Genomic DNA, 15,560 nt, shown 5'->3' on the forward strand with positions numbered 1-15,560 from the left:
ACGAAGTCCGACCCGAGATCGGGATCCAGAAACTCGAACCGAACCCCGTCTCTTCGGTCGGCCCAGATCCCACGTTACCCGCAGCCCAAACACCCGACCTTCACCCGCGAGCCGGCCCATAACCCCTTGGCCCGTCACCCGCGAGCCGGCCCATCACCGTTCGGCCCGTCACCTGCGTTCGGCCCGAGGCCCGCGAGTGACCCGTTAGCCCACGCCTCGACCCGAGACGCCTGCACATGCGTCGCTCTCTGATTGTGCCACATGGCACGTCTGCAACGCGGCTCCTCTCGGCTCAGGAGGCTTCATCGGCTCGACGGCGGCTCCTCGGCTCTGACGGCTTATTCGGCTCGGGAAACCTGTTTTCAGCCCGTTTGACACCGTTCCGACCCTCCCGGACCTGGTTTCGACCCTGTTTAAGGTAAAAGGGAACATTTTAAGGTCGTATTTCACAAATTCCAGTTGGGAATTTATTATTATTTGTGAAATACTAACGGAAGTGACTCATGAACCAATAGGAACCAACCACCAACGGAAGCGTAAAACGTCCACGAGGAGCTAGGAGCTTACGTTATATTCTAGGGAGTACTTCGGCTAAGGCCTACCAAGTAAGTGGCTCACCCGTTGTAGGTTACGTGTTAATTACTGTATGTTGGCACGTGCCCGTGGTTATGCACGTGTCATTAAATTGTATGCTAGCTTAATGTGCTTGAGTACAAAATCATGTGAACGTGAATGTATGTTATTTATGCTGCTTAGTTGATGTGATATGAATGCATGTGACGATGTGTGGACCTTGTACGATTATGGCTTGTTGTATGAGTATTGGAATGTAACTGAATGAATTGTATGACATGAAATACGGTAAATTGCATGATACATAACCCCGCTAAGAATATGTATGATATGTAACGAAATGAGAATAAGAATGACATATAAGCATGAAAACGTGACACGGGGTTATGTTCATTAAATGATGACTGTAGGACTAGTGGGACCTCATGCATATTGTGTGATCATGCATATGGGGGGATATCCCTATCCCATCACGAGGGTACGGACGCGTACATCCAAATGGTAGGACAACGATCGTTATGCCCTGCATAGCGCTGCCGTGATGATTTTAGTTTTAACGGGTCCCGGTGGGCCCCCAGAGCATGCCCACCGGCTAGGGACAGTGGCCCAGCGGTGTGCGAACTAGCTAGTGAGTCCGTACTCGCACGTATGGGCTGCGTGTAGAGTATATGGTACACGTCCATGATTACCTATTAGGTTTACACCGTAGGGAAAACGAAACGAAACGAAACGAAAGATAGGTCCCATCATTTCATTGCATGTGATTTTTGCATTTAACCCCTATAGTGGGGTCACCAACTGAGTATTTCTTTAAATACTCAGGCCATGTGCTACTACATTTTTCAGGTTAAGGCAAGGCATTCCTGTACGGCTGACGACGGCATCGCAACTCGAGATCATGGCACATGCTTAGGGTAGTGGTATTTATTTTCTTAGACTTAGGATAGAATAGGATGTTTTTAACTTAAACTTTTATTCATTTTATTTAGTCTTTTGTTGTGTCATTTTAAGGATGTTTTTGAAACACGTAAGTCCATGATTGTGTTTTAAGATAAAGGTTATGTTTTATGAAATTTAAAAGAAGTCTTCCGCATTCAATGTTTATGGTACATATACAGTAGCGACCTTAAATTAAGTAGAAAATTTCGAGTTGTTACATAAAATATGCATGTTTAGGATACTAGAAGGGTAATTTGGATGAGAATGCTATTTATATTAAGAAAAATTACTAAAATGCCCCTAGGATGAGGATTTACGCTGCGTGATGATTTAAATACTTTTCACTATGCTAGAAAATAGATTGGGATACTGTAGTTTGTGCTTCAAGCAACAAATGGACGTTATCTCCTCGTTGAGCTTGAATGAATTCATGATATATTATGCTTAGCTTCAAGTGATCGATTGTGTGTTCTCCTTGTAAAGTGTGTTTATCTGCACATAGTTAAGACTAGGGCGCTAGAGTCAAGCTAGTTAGATGATGACCTAGATCAAGATGCATCCAGTAGACTAAAAACCCTAGGATCATGAGCGATGATCAAGTGTCTAAACCCTAGTGCTTCCAGACTAAGAAAGATTTGAGGAGTTAGAATAGAGATTCCTAAGTTGAAAGTTTGTGTTAAGTCACATTGCCTCTTTTAGGAACCTAGTAGACCTCTTTGGAACCTAAGAATGACCAAGACATGTCTAGTTTGTGAATGTTCTATGGTCCCACCGCTGATGTCCCGTCACCGTCAGGTATGTCATGCGTAAGATAAAAAAAAAAGAAACATCATTGATTGGGTATGTTACTACATGGTCATTATAAAATATGACTCATAATTGAATTTTGACACCATTTACTATATTACAATTAACTAAATTATTGTTGCCTTAATTCTATGTTTATTATAATGTAGAATATGTTACCTGCATGGAATGTAAATGTAAATTGAAGTATGGATGATGTTTAGGTTTAGCAAAGTTGGTACTGTAAATGGGAAGCTATAGTTTAGTAAGCTACTAAATGCTAGTATATGCATGAAAATGATTTTGCTATGGAAGGTCAGATGTTTCAGTTAGACGTCTCGAACATAGTTAAAATACACAATATTATGACAATTGAGATAGAAATAAATTTACCAATGTAGACTAACAAGTAAGTAGTTTCGAATGAAAATGACCAAGGAAGCATGATGGACGACAATATTGTATAGTCTGCTATAGATAAGTAGTTTCTGATAGCAGACTGTGTGTTGATTGCAGTGACGTTTTCGATCCTGACGTTTCGAATTCCGCCGACATTTCGCTGCCAAGGGCGATACCTGCAGAATCTAGTGAGATGCAAGTGAGGCGACAAATGACAAGGTCTCAGTCCGCATTCCGAACTTGATACCATATTGGTCCCATCCACTCTTGATGGCGATGCAATCGTCACCAGAGACAATGTAGCAGTATTTGATTCGAGTGTTGGAACAAGAATTGGATAAATTGAATAGAGAATTAGGGAGAGAGATTGACGAAGATGAGGCTACTATACCATTCACCTAGAGCATCTCTTCCCCTCCCATAAATTATGCACTATTAAATTATGCACCATTAAATTATGAGGAACAAATTTAACTCATTTATTTTCAATTAAAGATTAAAATTCAAACCACCACTCCCAAAATTGTTAGCTTTATAAAAATAAAGTAGTCATAGGTCCAACATAGGATGCAAGAATTTTAGCTTCTTTATCTATAAAAAGTGTGAAATGGTGATAAGATAAGGAATCAATACAAGGGGAATAAGATTCGGATTACGTTGTTGATCGAATATCTCAAGGCAAGAACATTGTTTGAGATTCGAATGACTCCACAAGCAAGATCAATCATGTCTAGCTTGAATGATTCTTGTTGATCAAATATCTCAACGCAAGAACACTTGTTTGAGATTCGAATCACTCCACAGGCAAGATTGATCATGTCGAGCTTGAATGATTCTACATGCAACCTAAACTACATAGAATTGCAAAGAAACTTAGCCATTGGCTAAAGAAAAGCATAAATGCTTCTTTCTATATTTTACAAGTCTGCTTACAAATACAACATACATGGCTTATATAGCCTTAAAATGAAACTATTAAAGGCATTCTAAGAGTGGTAACATTCATACTTAATGACCATAATCAACCATTATGTAATTGTAACCTAAATTTAATAAAAAGTCTTAAAATACAATAACTCTAAATTGTAACCCACCCAAAATTTATAACAATCAAACTTCATTCTTCTTCAATGTGGCATGAATTGAAACAACTTTTGATAATTTTGACAACTTTTTCTTCACATCTTCATTGAAGTACATTGTATGATTGATATCTTTTGGTTCATATCATTCTCCACTTCTTCAAGAGGATTCGTCCTCGAATCTATTTGTGAAACTTTGCTGCAAAAAATAAGTTATGGAAATACGAAGGACCTCACAACACTCTCTCACGAGTATACACTCAAGGAATTTTAGGACACTCTTTTTACACTCAGTTACACAAATGAAGCTCCCATTCTCACCTCTCAAAATTTTAAATAGAGCAAAGATTGAATTTTTAACTCTAGGTTGATTAAAAACTAAAAAGATGAAAATAAATAAAAATCAAATTGAGAAGAAACGCAAAGGAAGCATATATCCGATCTTGAGCCTGAAGCTCTGATACCAAATGATAAGATAAGGAATCAACTACAAGGGGGGTAAGATTCGGATTACCTTGTTGATCGGATATCTCAAGACAAGAACCTTGTTTGAGATTCGAATCACTCCACAAGCAAGATCGATCATGTCTAGCTTGAATGATTCTTGTTGATCAAATATCTCAAGACAAGAACACTTGATTGAGATTCGAATCACTCCACAAGCAAGATTGATAGTGTCGAGCTTGAATGATTCTACATGCAACCTAAACTACATAGAATTGCAAAGAAGCTTAGCCATTGGCTAAAGAAAAGCACAAATGCTTCTTTTACTATATTTTTCAAGTCTGCTTACAAATACAACATACATGGCTTTATATAGCCTCAAAATTTATTAAAGGCATACCAAAAGTTGTAACATTCATACCTAATGACCATAATTAGCCATTATGTAATTGTAACTAAAGTAAATAAAAACTCTTAAACTACATTAATGAAATACAATAACTCTAAATTGTAATCCACCCAAAATTTATCACATGAAACTTCATTCTTCTTCAATGTGGCATGAATTGAAATATCTTTTGATGATTTCAACAATATTTTCTACACATCTTCATTGAAGCATATTGTATGATTGATGTCTCTTGGTTCATATCAACTACAAGGGGAAAAAGATTGAAAACGAAAAAGATAAAAAAACAAATTGAAAATAAACGCAAAGGAAACATATATCCAATCTTGAGCCTGAAGCTTTGATACCAAATGATAAGATAAGGAATCAACTACAAGGGGGGTAAGATTCGGATTACCTTGTTGATCGAATATATCAAGGCAAGAATATTGTTTGAGATTCGAATCACTCCACAAGCAAGATCGATCATGTTTAGCTTGAATGATTCTTGTTGATCAAATATCTCAACGCAAGAACACTTGTTTGAGATTCGAATCACTCCACAAGCAAGATTGATCATGTCGAGCTTGAATGATTCTACATGCAACCTAAACTACATAGAATTGCAAAGAAACTTAGCCATTGGCTAAAGAGCATAAATGCTTCTTTCTATATTTTCCAAGTCTGCTTACAAATACAACATACATGGCTTATATAGCCTCAAAATGAAACTATTAAAGGCATTCCAAGAGTTGTAACATTCATACTTAATGGCCATAATCAACCATTATGTTAACAAATGATAAGGAGTCAACCGAAGGAAAGTTCTTATATCAAATAATAATGAATCAATCCAAGTTAAAGCTCTAGTACCAATGGATAAGGAATCAACCCAAGGGAAAGCTGTGATACTAAATGATAAGGAGTCACTACAAGGGAAGTAAGATTCAGATTACCTTGTTGATCGAATATCTCAAGGCAAGAATCACTTGAGAAGCAAGATCGATTATATCTAAGTTTGAATGATTCTAAACATGCGATCTAAACTAAGTAGAATTACACAGAAAATGTCAAAAACATTAGTCCTAATGATAAATAATCACTCCAAGGGAAAGTAAAATCCCGATTAGCTTGTTAATCAAATATCTCAATGCAATAACACTTGTTTGAGATTTGAATCATTTCACAAGTAAGATTGATCATGTGAAGCTTGAATGTGAAGGGAATGAACTCTTCATCCATGTAGCGGAAGCATTGAGACCTTGTAGAAACCATAGCTTGCAAGTCCTTGAAGTTTTCCAACCATGCAAAAGCTCTTTAACATTCCACGAGATCTTCCTTGCTATGACTCAAACACAATGTCAAGGCTTGTGGGAGTCTCTGGAAAGAAAATCCATGGGAGAATAATAGTTTCAAAAATTCTTTAAAGATGTAATTTGATTCTTTAGAGAAAGTGGGAGAGATTGATGTGTTTTGGCTCAAACGAAGGATCCTATTTACAGGGACTCTTGGAGAATATTTGCCAAATAATATATTTGTATATTTAATATATTAGAATATAATACTTCATACAAATCATATTTAGATATTATAAAATGTCATAATATATATTTAATTAATTTGAATCTCATTCAAATATCATAATATATATTTAATTAATTTGAATCTCATTCAAATTTCAAATATATTTTTATTAAATGTATCTACATTAATTGATTTAATATTTAATTGTATCTAATACAATAAATATATTTTTCCTTTTTAATATATCTAATATATTAAATATTAATTTGAACTCTTTAAATTAAATATATTTTCTCTATTTATTTAATATATCTAATATATTAAATATTAATTTGACATTTCAAATTAAATTTATTTTCTCTTTTATATTTAATATATTTAATATATTAAATATCAATTTGAACACTTCAAATTTTCTTTCAAATAAATTGAACATTTTAGCACTATTCAGAGCCAGCAAGAGACCTTATGGACCTACCGATTATAAGCTCCAATGATATAAAATTAATTAATTAAACTCTTTAATTAATCAATTTTCATTCATTAATAGGTCACTCCACTCTAGACCTAGAGTTGCACCCTTATGCACTGTAAGACAAGTTATGTCCATTGATGTAACCATTATAAGCAAGTCGATACTTCACGAATTGTTCATAATTACAGCTGGGTCAAAAGTCCGTTTTACCCCTATAAGTACATCTTTCACCTTAAGTACCACTGATTCTCTAATGAACAATTTGTTTATGATCGAATCATAAACCAAGTCCCTCTCAGGGCAATGAGAGGGTGAGGCCTCATTATTCAAGTCCCGAAATCAGTACTTAAGAGAACAACTCATCTACTTTCCTTATATGAAAGGAGTGAATTCCATCTCACCATGCTATATTCCCAACTCTCTGTTTGGTCAAGTTCCCAAAATAGTAGGCATATTCAATCGGCTAAAACATTCATTCTCACCCATGTAAATTAAGGGACAAGCTCTCACAGGCCAGAGTTTATAACTCACTCAGGATTAAGATCGAGTCGCATATGATCATCATGTGAAATATTAATCTTCTCAATTAATGGATTTATAAAGATAGATTAAATATTTCTTTGTCCAGTCTTATACAAACTCATTGTATAGGATACCCCCACTTACATATCTCCACATGAACGACTTGGATGAAATCATTTGTAACCATTACAAAGTGGGCCATATCAATAGTATTACCAGGATAAGGCACGCAACCTTATCCATATACTATAGACTCTTTAAGTTATTACTTGAACACGATCCTCTTGTATGTCAACCACATACTGTTCAAGATTACATTAATAACCTTAGATTTTCATACCATAGATAACAATTAAAGTATAAATAAAATAATAAAATTATTGTTAAAAACTAAATAATTAATTACAAGGCTTTAGAGCATAACTCCCAACAAAATGATTCTACATGCAACCTAAACTATACAGAAATGCAAATAAAATTAGCCATTGGCTAAATGGAAGCACAAATGCTCCTTTTACTATATTTTCCAAGTCTATTGTACAAAGATAACATACCTGACTTTATATACCCTCAAAATGAAAACACTTAACCTTCCATAAGGCAATCCAAGAGTTGTAACTTTCATACTTCATGACCATAACTATTCACTAGGTATATACATTATGACCATAATTAGCCACTATTAAATAAACATTAAAATGTATTAAAGAAATAAATTATCATCCACAAAAAATTTGTAGTCATTCAAGAATAAATGGAGCTTGATTCTTCTTTAATGTGGCATAAATTGCAACATCTTGTGATAATTTGAACAACATTATTTTCACATCTTCACTAAAACTTATATTGTATGATTGATACCTTGGTTCATATCATTTGGTCTAGTGTAGAGGCAAATCAGTTGTATTGCAGACGATTGAACATGCACGCGTAAGTGGCATGTGTGATCGAACAAGTTTGGATTCTACACAAGCGATGTTCGATTGGCGTAGACAAACCTCGCCTAAGGTTTGAAAAAGCCACAAAGTCAGGTGAAAAATATATATGGGGCTTAAGTTTCTCTTAAGGCTTGTCGTGAGTGTGTCAAGATTACGATGTTGCATGGTTGAATATGTAGAACCGTGATGCAGGGCATCCCACCTAGAAGAGAAAAATATGGGCCTCAAGAAGCACCGCATGGTAAGAGGTCATGGGTCACCTTGAACATAATTAGAGTATTACCTAGCATTCTTTAAAATCATGATAACTTTAGGGCATGGAGTGTGTAATGCCCATGACTACCAAACTTCTTGAATATCCTTAAAATTACATCTTATTCCATTCTATAAAAATCTCATATCATTTAGGTCATGAACCAATGATACGTTACTCTATAGGCATTCTAGTCATTTAGCATCCTAAACTTGGTTCGAGCCCCAAACATAATCTAATGATTCAAAAACTTAATATGATCCTTATAAATAACGAAATAAGGCGTCTGAAACAATTTTATGACATTTGGAGATCATTCGGAACATGAATCGAAGGTAGGTTACTTTAGAGGCATTACGATTATTTTACACCATTACTTGGTTTAGCTACTTAATCTTTTCTAACGACAAAAAAGTTTCATATATAATCTTAATATGCTATCATATGCTTAGCATTAAAATTTCATGGGCACCAGAGTTCATTTAGTTGATAATTTTAATGTTAATCGAATCTCGAGCAAATCACTTAGTTCGGAATCTTAACTCTAATGGTGTTAATATAACACATGCGGAAGCAATTTGGATCTTATGCACTTTTAGAACATCAATTATAGTAAATAACTAGTATGTTCATAAGTATTAAAACTTAATGAGTTTAGATACTAACCTTTTGTAGTTCAAACTTCTTTTTCCTCACGAACCGGTTTCGAACCACCACTAGTGTCTTCTCCACTATCCTCCGACCTTAGAACGGGATTGTGGAATCCGGTGAGTGACTAAACTTGGGAGGGATTTTGTATATGTGAAGAGAGTGTTTGTGAGAGATTTTTCTCAAGGTTTTTCACCAAGAAGAAGAAGTCCTTCCATGTACCATGATCACTCTATTTAAAGAGTCATGTTTGCATGTTCATACAAATTTGAGATCACCAAATTTTGACACTAAAAATTCCACTCAAATGTTTGGGATGATGTGGCGAGCATGCATGTTTGAAGTTAACCAAATTTTGACACTCAAAATTCCACTCAAATTTGTGGGGTTTATTTGGCAAGCATGCAAGTTTGGTTAAACCAAATTTTGACAACTCAAAATTCCACTAACATGCATTTTCCATTAAATGAAGTCAACATTTTGACTTTCATCATTTTTTATTCAACAATTAATTTGAATGATCAATTTCAAATTAAAGTAATATTAAATGATTAATTAAACTATTTAATTAATATTTAATATAATTCAAATGCCAATCCCAATCAATTCTGACACATAATTGATTAAGATATTTAAGTCTTATTTAAATATCTCAGATTCTCTCTTTTTGTTTAATTCGTAAATAAAACAAAAATGTGGTTAAATATATCGTATATATGTAGCGCATATTCCCTAATTTGAATTCGAACACTTCGAACTCACTCGTCACACTGTTCTATGGTTTAGTCCGATATGAGCTAGCAGAGGGACATAATGGACCTATAGATCATGGGCTCCAACGATCCAAGTGATGGTGTTAATATAACACATGCGGAAGCAATTTGGATCTTAGGCACTTTTAGAACATCAATTATTGTAAATAACTAGCATGTTCATAAGTATTAAAACTTAATGAGTTTAAATACTAACCTTTTGTAGTTCAAACTCCTTTTGCTTCACGAACCGATTTCAAACCACCACTAGTGTCTTCTCCACTATCCTCCGGCCTTAGAACGGGATTGTGGAATCCGGTGAGTGACTAAACTTGGGAGGGATTTTGTATATGTGAAAGAGAGTGTTTGTCTCAAGGTTTTTCATCAAGATGAAGAATAAATTCCAAGTATCATGATCACTCTATTTAAAGAGTCATGTTTGCATGTTCATGCAAATTTGAGATCACCAAATTTTGACACTTAAAATTCCACTCAAATGTTTGGGATTATGTGGCAAACATGCATGTTTGAGTTAACCAAATTTTGACACTCAAAATTCCACTCAAACTTGTGGGGTTTATTTGGCAAACATGCAAGTTTGATTAAACCAAATTTTGACACCTCAAAATTCCACTAACATGGATTTTTCCATTAGATGAAAGTCAACATTTTGACTTTTCTTCATTTTAATTCAACAATTAATTTGAATAATGAATTTCAAATTAAAGTAACATTAAATGATTAATTAAACTATTTAGTTAATATTTAATATTAATTCAAATGTCAATCCCAATCAATTCCGACACATAATTGATTAAGATATTTAAATCTTATTTAAATATCTCAGATTCTCTCTTTTTGTTTAATTCGTAAATAAAACAAAATTGCGGTTAAATATATCGTATATATGTAACGCATATTCCCTAATTTGAATTCGAACACTTCAAACTCACTCGTTACACTGTTCTATGGTTTAGTCCGATATGAGCTAGCAGAGGGACCTAATGGACCTATAGATCATGGGCTCCAACGATCCAAGATTAACCGATTAAACTAATTAACCTGGTTAACCAACATTCGTTAACTACTAGGACACTCCACTATAGCCTAGTAGTTGCACTCCCCTCACTATAGATATATTTCTGTCCATCTGATATAACCATGATTAGTAAGTCGATCCTTCACAGGTTGTTCGTAACTAGAGCTGGGTCAATTTACCGTTTTACCCCTGAAGTTACTTCTTGTTCCTTATGTCTCACTGATCCTCTAATGAACAATTGGTTTGTGGTCCAACCAGTAAACCGAATCCCTCTCAGGCCAATGAGAGGGTGGGGCCCCTTGTTCAAGACCTGGAGTCAGTGCTTAAGGGAACTACCTTTCTTCTATCCCTAAAAGTGGGTAGGAGTGAATTCCGTCTTGCACCCCACGTCCCCAGCCATTCACCCAGTCTTACCCCTGAAATGGGAGGCCTGTTGAGTCGGCGAACTAGAGCCACTCTCACCCATGCAAATCTAAGGATAATTCCGAATAAACAGGAGTTCATGGTTAGCTCAGGATTAAAACCGAGTTACCTAGGTTATCGAATGAAAAGAAAATCAGTCTCAACAGTAAACGACTTTATAAAGTGAGAGTGGTTTTCTTCATGGTCCGATCTTATGCAATACTCATTGCATAGGACGCCCCCACTCACATGTCTCCACATGCACAATTTAGTGATCACATTGTTTATATCATATACAAAAGTGAGCCGCATCCATAGTGTCCCGAGAATAAGGTACTCAGCCTTATCCTTATACTATAGATCATTTTGACTATATACTTGAACTTGATCCACTCTTATGTCTCTACATATAGTTCAAGTAATCATACTATAGCCAGAGTGTTCTTAGTTTATTGGATTTAGATTAATGATCGTTAAGTTCACTTTATTCAATAACAATTTATTACTGAATAAACATCAATAATAACTTTATTGAAAATAGAATATATCTTTGTTTACAAACTATGAGTTTTAGGACATAAAACCCAACACCAAGATTAACCGGTTAAACTCATTAACCTGGTTAACCAACATTCGTTAACTACTAAGACACTCCACTTTAGCCTAGTAGTTGCACTCCCCTCACTATAGATATATTTCTGTCCATTTGATATAACCATGATTAGTAAGTCGATCCTTCACAGGTTGTTCGTAACTAGAGCTGGGTCAATTTACCGTTTTACCCCTAAAGTTACTTCTTGTTCCTTATGTCTCACTAATCCTCTAATGAACAATTGGTTTGTGGTCCAACCAGTAAACCGAATCCTTCTCAGGCTAATTAGAGGGTGGGGCCCCTTGTTCAAGACCTGAAGTCAGTGCTTAAGGAAACTACCTCTCTTCTATCCCTAAAAGTGGGTAGGAGTGAATTCCATCTTGCACCTCACGTCCCCAGCCATTCACCCAGTCTTACCCCTAAAATGGGAGGCCTATTGAGTCGGCGAACTAGAGCCACTCTAACCCATGCAAATCTAAGGATAATTCCGAATAAACAAGAGTTCATGGTTAGCTCAGGATTAAAACCGAGTTACCTAGGTTATCGAATGAAAAGAAAATCAGTCTCAACAGTAAACAACATTATAAAGTGAGAGTGGTTTTCTTCATGGTCCGATCTTATGCAATACTCATTGCATAGGACGCCCCCACTCACATGTCTCCACATGTACAATTTAGTGATCACATTGTTTATATCATATACAAAAGTGGGCCGCATCCATAGTGTCCCCAGAATAAGGTACTCAGCCTTATCCTTATACTATAGATCATTTTGACTATATACTTGAACTTGATCCACTCTTATGTCTCTACATATAGTTCAAGTAATCATACTATAGCCAAAGTGTTCTTAGTTTATTGGATTTAGATTAATCATCGTAAAGTTCACTTTATTCAATAACAATATTTACTGAATAAACAACAATAATAACTTTATTGAAAATATAATATGTTTTTGTTTACAAACTATGAGTTTTAGGACATAAAACCCAACAAACTCACGGTTCCATTAATTCATACTTAGCTTAAGTTCCCTAATGAAATCCAAATGATTTCTAAAGTATTTCTTAAGAAAAGTCTAAGATGACTATTACCTCGACGTTGACATTCGGGTCCTTTGTTCTTGAGCTTTTGGTATTCGGTTGCTCCAAATTATCTTTAATAGATCCATCTTGAAGTCTAATTTCTGGAACCATAAAGAAAATTGTGAGAACCGGTGATAAGGAAACCATAATTCTCAGCCCAGCTATCCAAGCTTTTGTTGAAGCAAGAACTCTTGAATCAAAGAGATTAACACCTCATTGTACAAAATTTGGATCAACCCAGAGATAAAACTAGAATTAGATTACCTCCTTATACAACTTATTTAAACTATTTTATTTTTCATTGATGTCGTGTTAACCTACACATGTCTAAGATTCAAATTAGAATTTTGAATCCCAAATTTGAAATCTGGATTTAGCACTTGATGGCCCCAACATTCTACTCCAACATGGTCATAGTATTTGTTTCTCACTTCTAAGAGTGAAGATTATCCCCACAAACTGACGCAAATTTTTTGAGCATGCTCTATCTTCATTCACATGCTTTATAAAAATATTTCTCTAAGGTCACACAACATAAAAAACATTTCCAAGGAAAGCATACTTAATTTTAGAATTTCTTTGTTGAACCTACCGAAGGAAAGTGCACCATTTTGGTAAAGATGGTAACTTTTAAGTTTCTTAGTCATTATATCTTTAGAAGTACTCTCATTCGGATCCCTCTCACTTCATTCATGTACCCTCCTTTATTCGGGTGTGACATGATCTTTTCCTCGAGTGTCACCCCCAATTGTTTTCATGCTGCCATAGGTACGTTTGTATATTTTGCATCACCTGACGACAGATTTGAACTATTGCGGGGAAACCCCATGTACTTAGCATGCAGACGCCTTAGCCACTCGGCCAAAGCCACACATGTCCTTTGTAGTAGAGGTCTAAGCTATACAAAAATTTGAAAGTCAAACTTTCTCTAATAGATTTTAAAAAAAATAAAAGAAAAAAAAAAACAAGTATCTAATTAATTCGACATTAAAATTTTAGTTCACGATTGAGAGATTGGACCCATGTACTTAGCGAGCACAGGCCTTAACCACTCGGCCAAAACAACACATGTCCCTTGTAGTAGAAGTCTAAGCCTAATTAACTCGGCATTAAAATTTTATCACGTCGCCTGAGAGATTCAAACTCTCGCGGGGAAACCCCATGTACTTAGCAGGCACACGCCTTAACCACTCGGCCAAAGCGACACATATCTTTTGTAGTAGAGATCTAAGCTATACAAAAATTTGAAAGTTGAACTTTTTCTAATAGGTTTTGAAAAAAAATAAAAGAAAAAAAAAATACAAATATCTTATTAACTCGGCATTAAAAGTTTATTTGACGTCGTCTGAGAGATTCAAACTCTCACAAGGAAACCCCATGTACTTAGCAGGCACACGCCTTAACCACTCGGCAAAAGAGACACATGTTTTTTGTAGCAGAGGTCTAAGCTATACAAAAATTTGAAAGTCAAACTTTCTCTAATACATTTTCAAAAACAGTAAAAGAACAAAAATTACTTACTATGACTCAAACACAAGTAATTGTCAAAATTAGTGCAACACTCAAACACAAATCATTGTCAAAATGAGTGCAACTTATTGTTAGATGGAATTAGTCAACTTGTTAAAGCCATTTATCGAGGAATAGTTTATTTCAGTAGAGTTTTTGTATGTTAAGCCATTGACAGAGGAATAGTTTATTTCAGTAGAGTTTTTGTAGGAGCTATTTATAGGATTTATTTTTGTTTAAATAGGAGCCCTCCGCCTTATTAAAACACATGCCACTATTATTTTAGTTGTTCCTGTATTATCTTCTTTGAGTAATAATAATTTCATATTTATTCCCACCGTTGAGCGTGAGATATTGTGACCGTTGGTATCAGAGCCAAGTTGATACGGTTTGATATTATTACTCAACGAGATGAATGGTGGAGGTGCTTCTATGGGTGTAGCTATGGAAAAGATTGTTGTCAATAACTTTAGTTATTGAAAGTTATGCATGGAAGCTTATCTGAAGGGCAAGATTTGTGGGATTTAATTGAAGGTGATGACACAACAATTTCGCAGATACTCCACAAAATGCAAAATTACGCCAACAATGGAAGATAAAATGTGGAAAAGTCTTATTTACCTTGCGAACTTTGATTAGAAAGGAGTATATTGACAATGCTCGTGATTTAAAGTCACCCAAGCAAGTGTGGGAACCCCTTCAAAAGTTGTTCACTAAGAAAAATATGATTGCAATTTATAGAGAATCAACTAGCTGTGGTAACTCAAGGTAATTTTTCTATTGAAAAATCTATGTTCTGAAATTTCAGAAGTAGATGCTGAGGAGCCAGTGAGTGATGTTCGATTACGGCGTTATCTTATTCGTGGATTACGAAAAGAATTTATGCCTTTGGTTTCCTCAATACAAAGGTGGACAAATCAGCCTACGGTAATTGAACTGGAGAATCTTCATTCAAATGAGGGAGTCTTGGTTAAGCAAATGACCAGCGGCAACGAGTTTTTCCCAAAGTCAGAAGATGCGTTGTATGTCAACGATCAAAGGAGAAAATTTTCATTGAGAAAATTTTCATTTAAAGCCTTCTTCGAAAATTTTCATTGAGAAAATTTTCATTTAAAGCCTTCATCAAGCAATGTGAATCAATTCAAGAGTGAGCAGTCGTCAAAAAAGCCATTTAAAGCTTGCTACAGGTGTGGAAAACCTGGCCATTTTAA

The 15,560-nt window shown here is 35.3% G+C and overlaps 1 non-coding gene across 1 annotated transcript; it reads right to left on the reverse strand.

Moving 5' to 3' along the window:
- Positions 1-13,963: 13,963 nt before the first annotated feature.
- Positions 13,964-14,045, reverse strand: TRNAS-GCU (transfer RNA serine (anticodon GCU)). The gene has a single exon. It is a non-coding gene; the product is annotated as a tRNA-Ser (tRNA).
- Positions 14,046-15,560: the final 1,515 nt, after the last annotated feature.

Source organism: Cucurbita pepo, chromosome 13 (genome assembly GCF_057944985.1).
Source record: "Cucurbita pepo subsp. pepo isolate OVF chromosome 13, ASM5794498v1, whole genome shotgun sequence".
In the NCBI taxonomy this organism is placed as follows: Eukaryota; Viridiplantae; Streptophyta; class Magnoliopsida; order Cucurbitales; family Cucurbitaceae; genus Cucurbita; species Cucurbita pepo.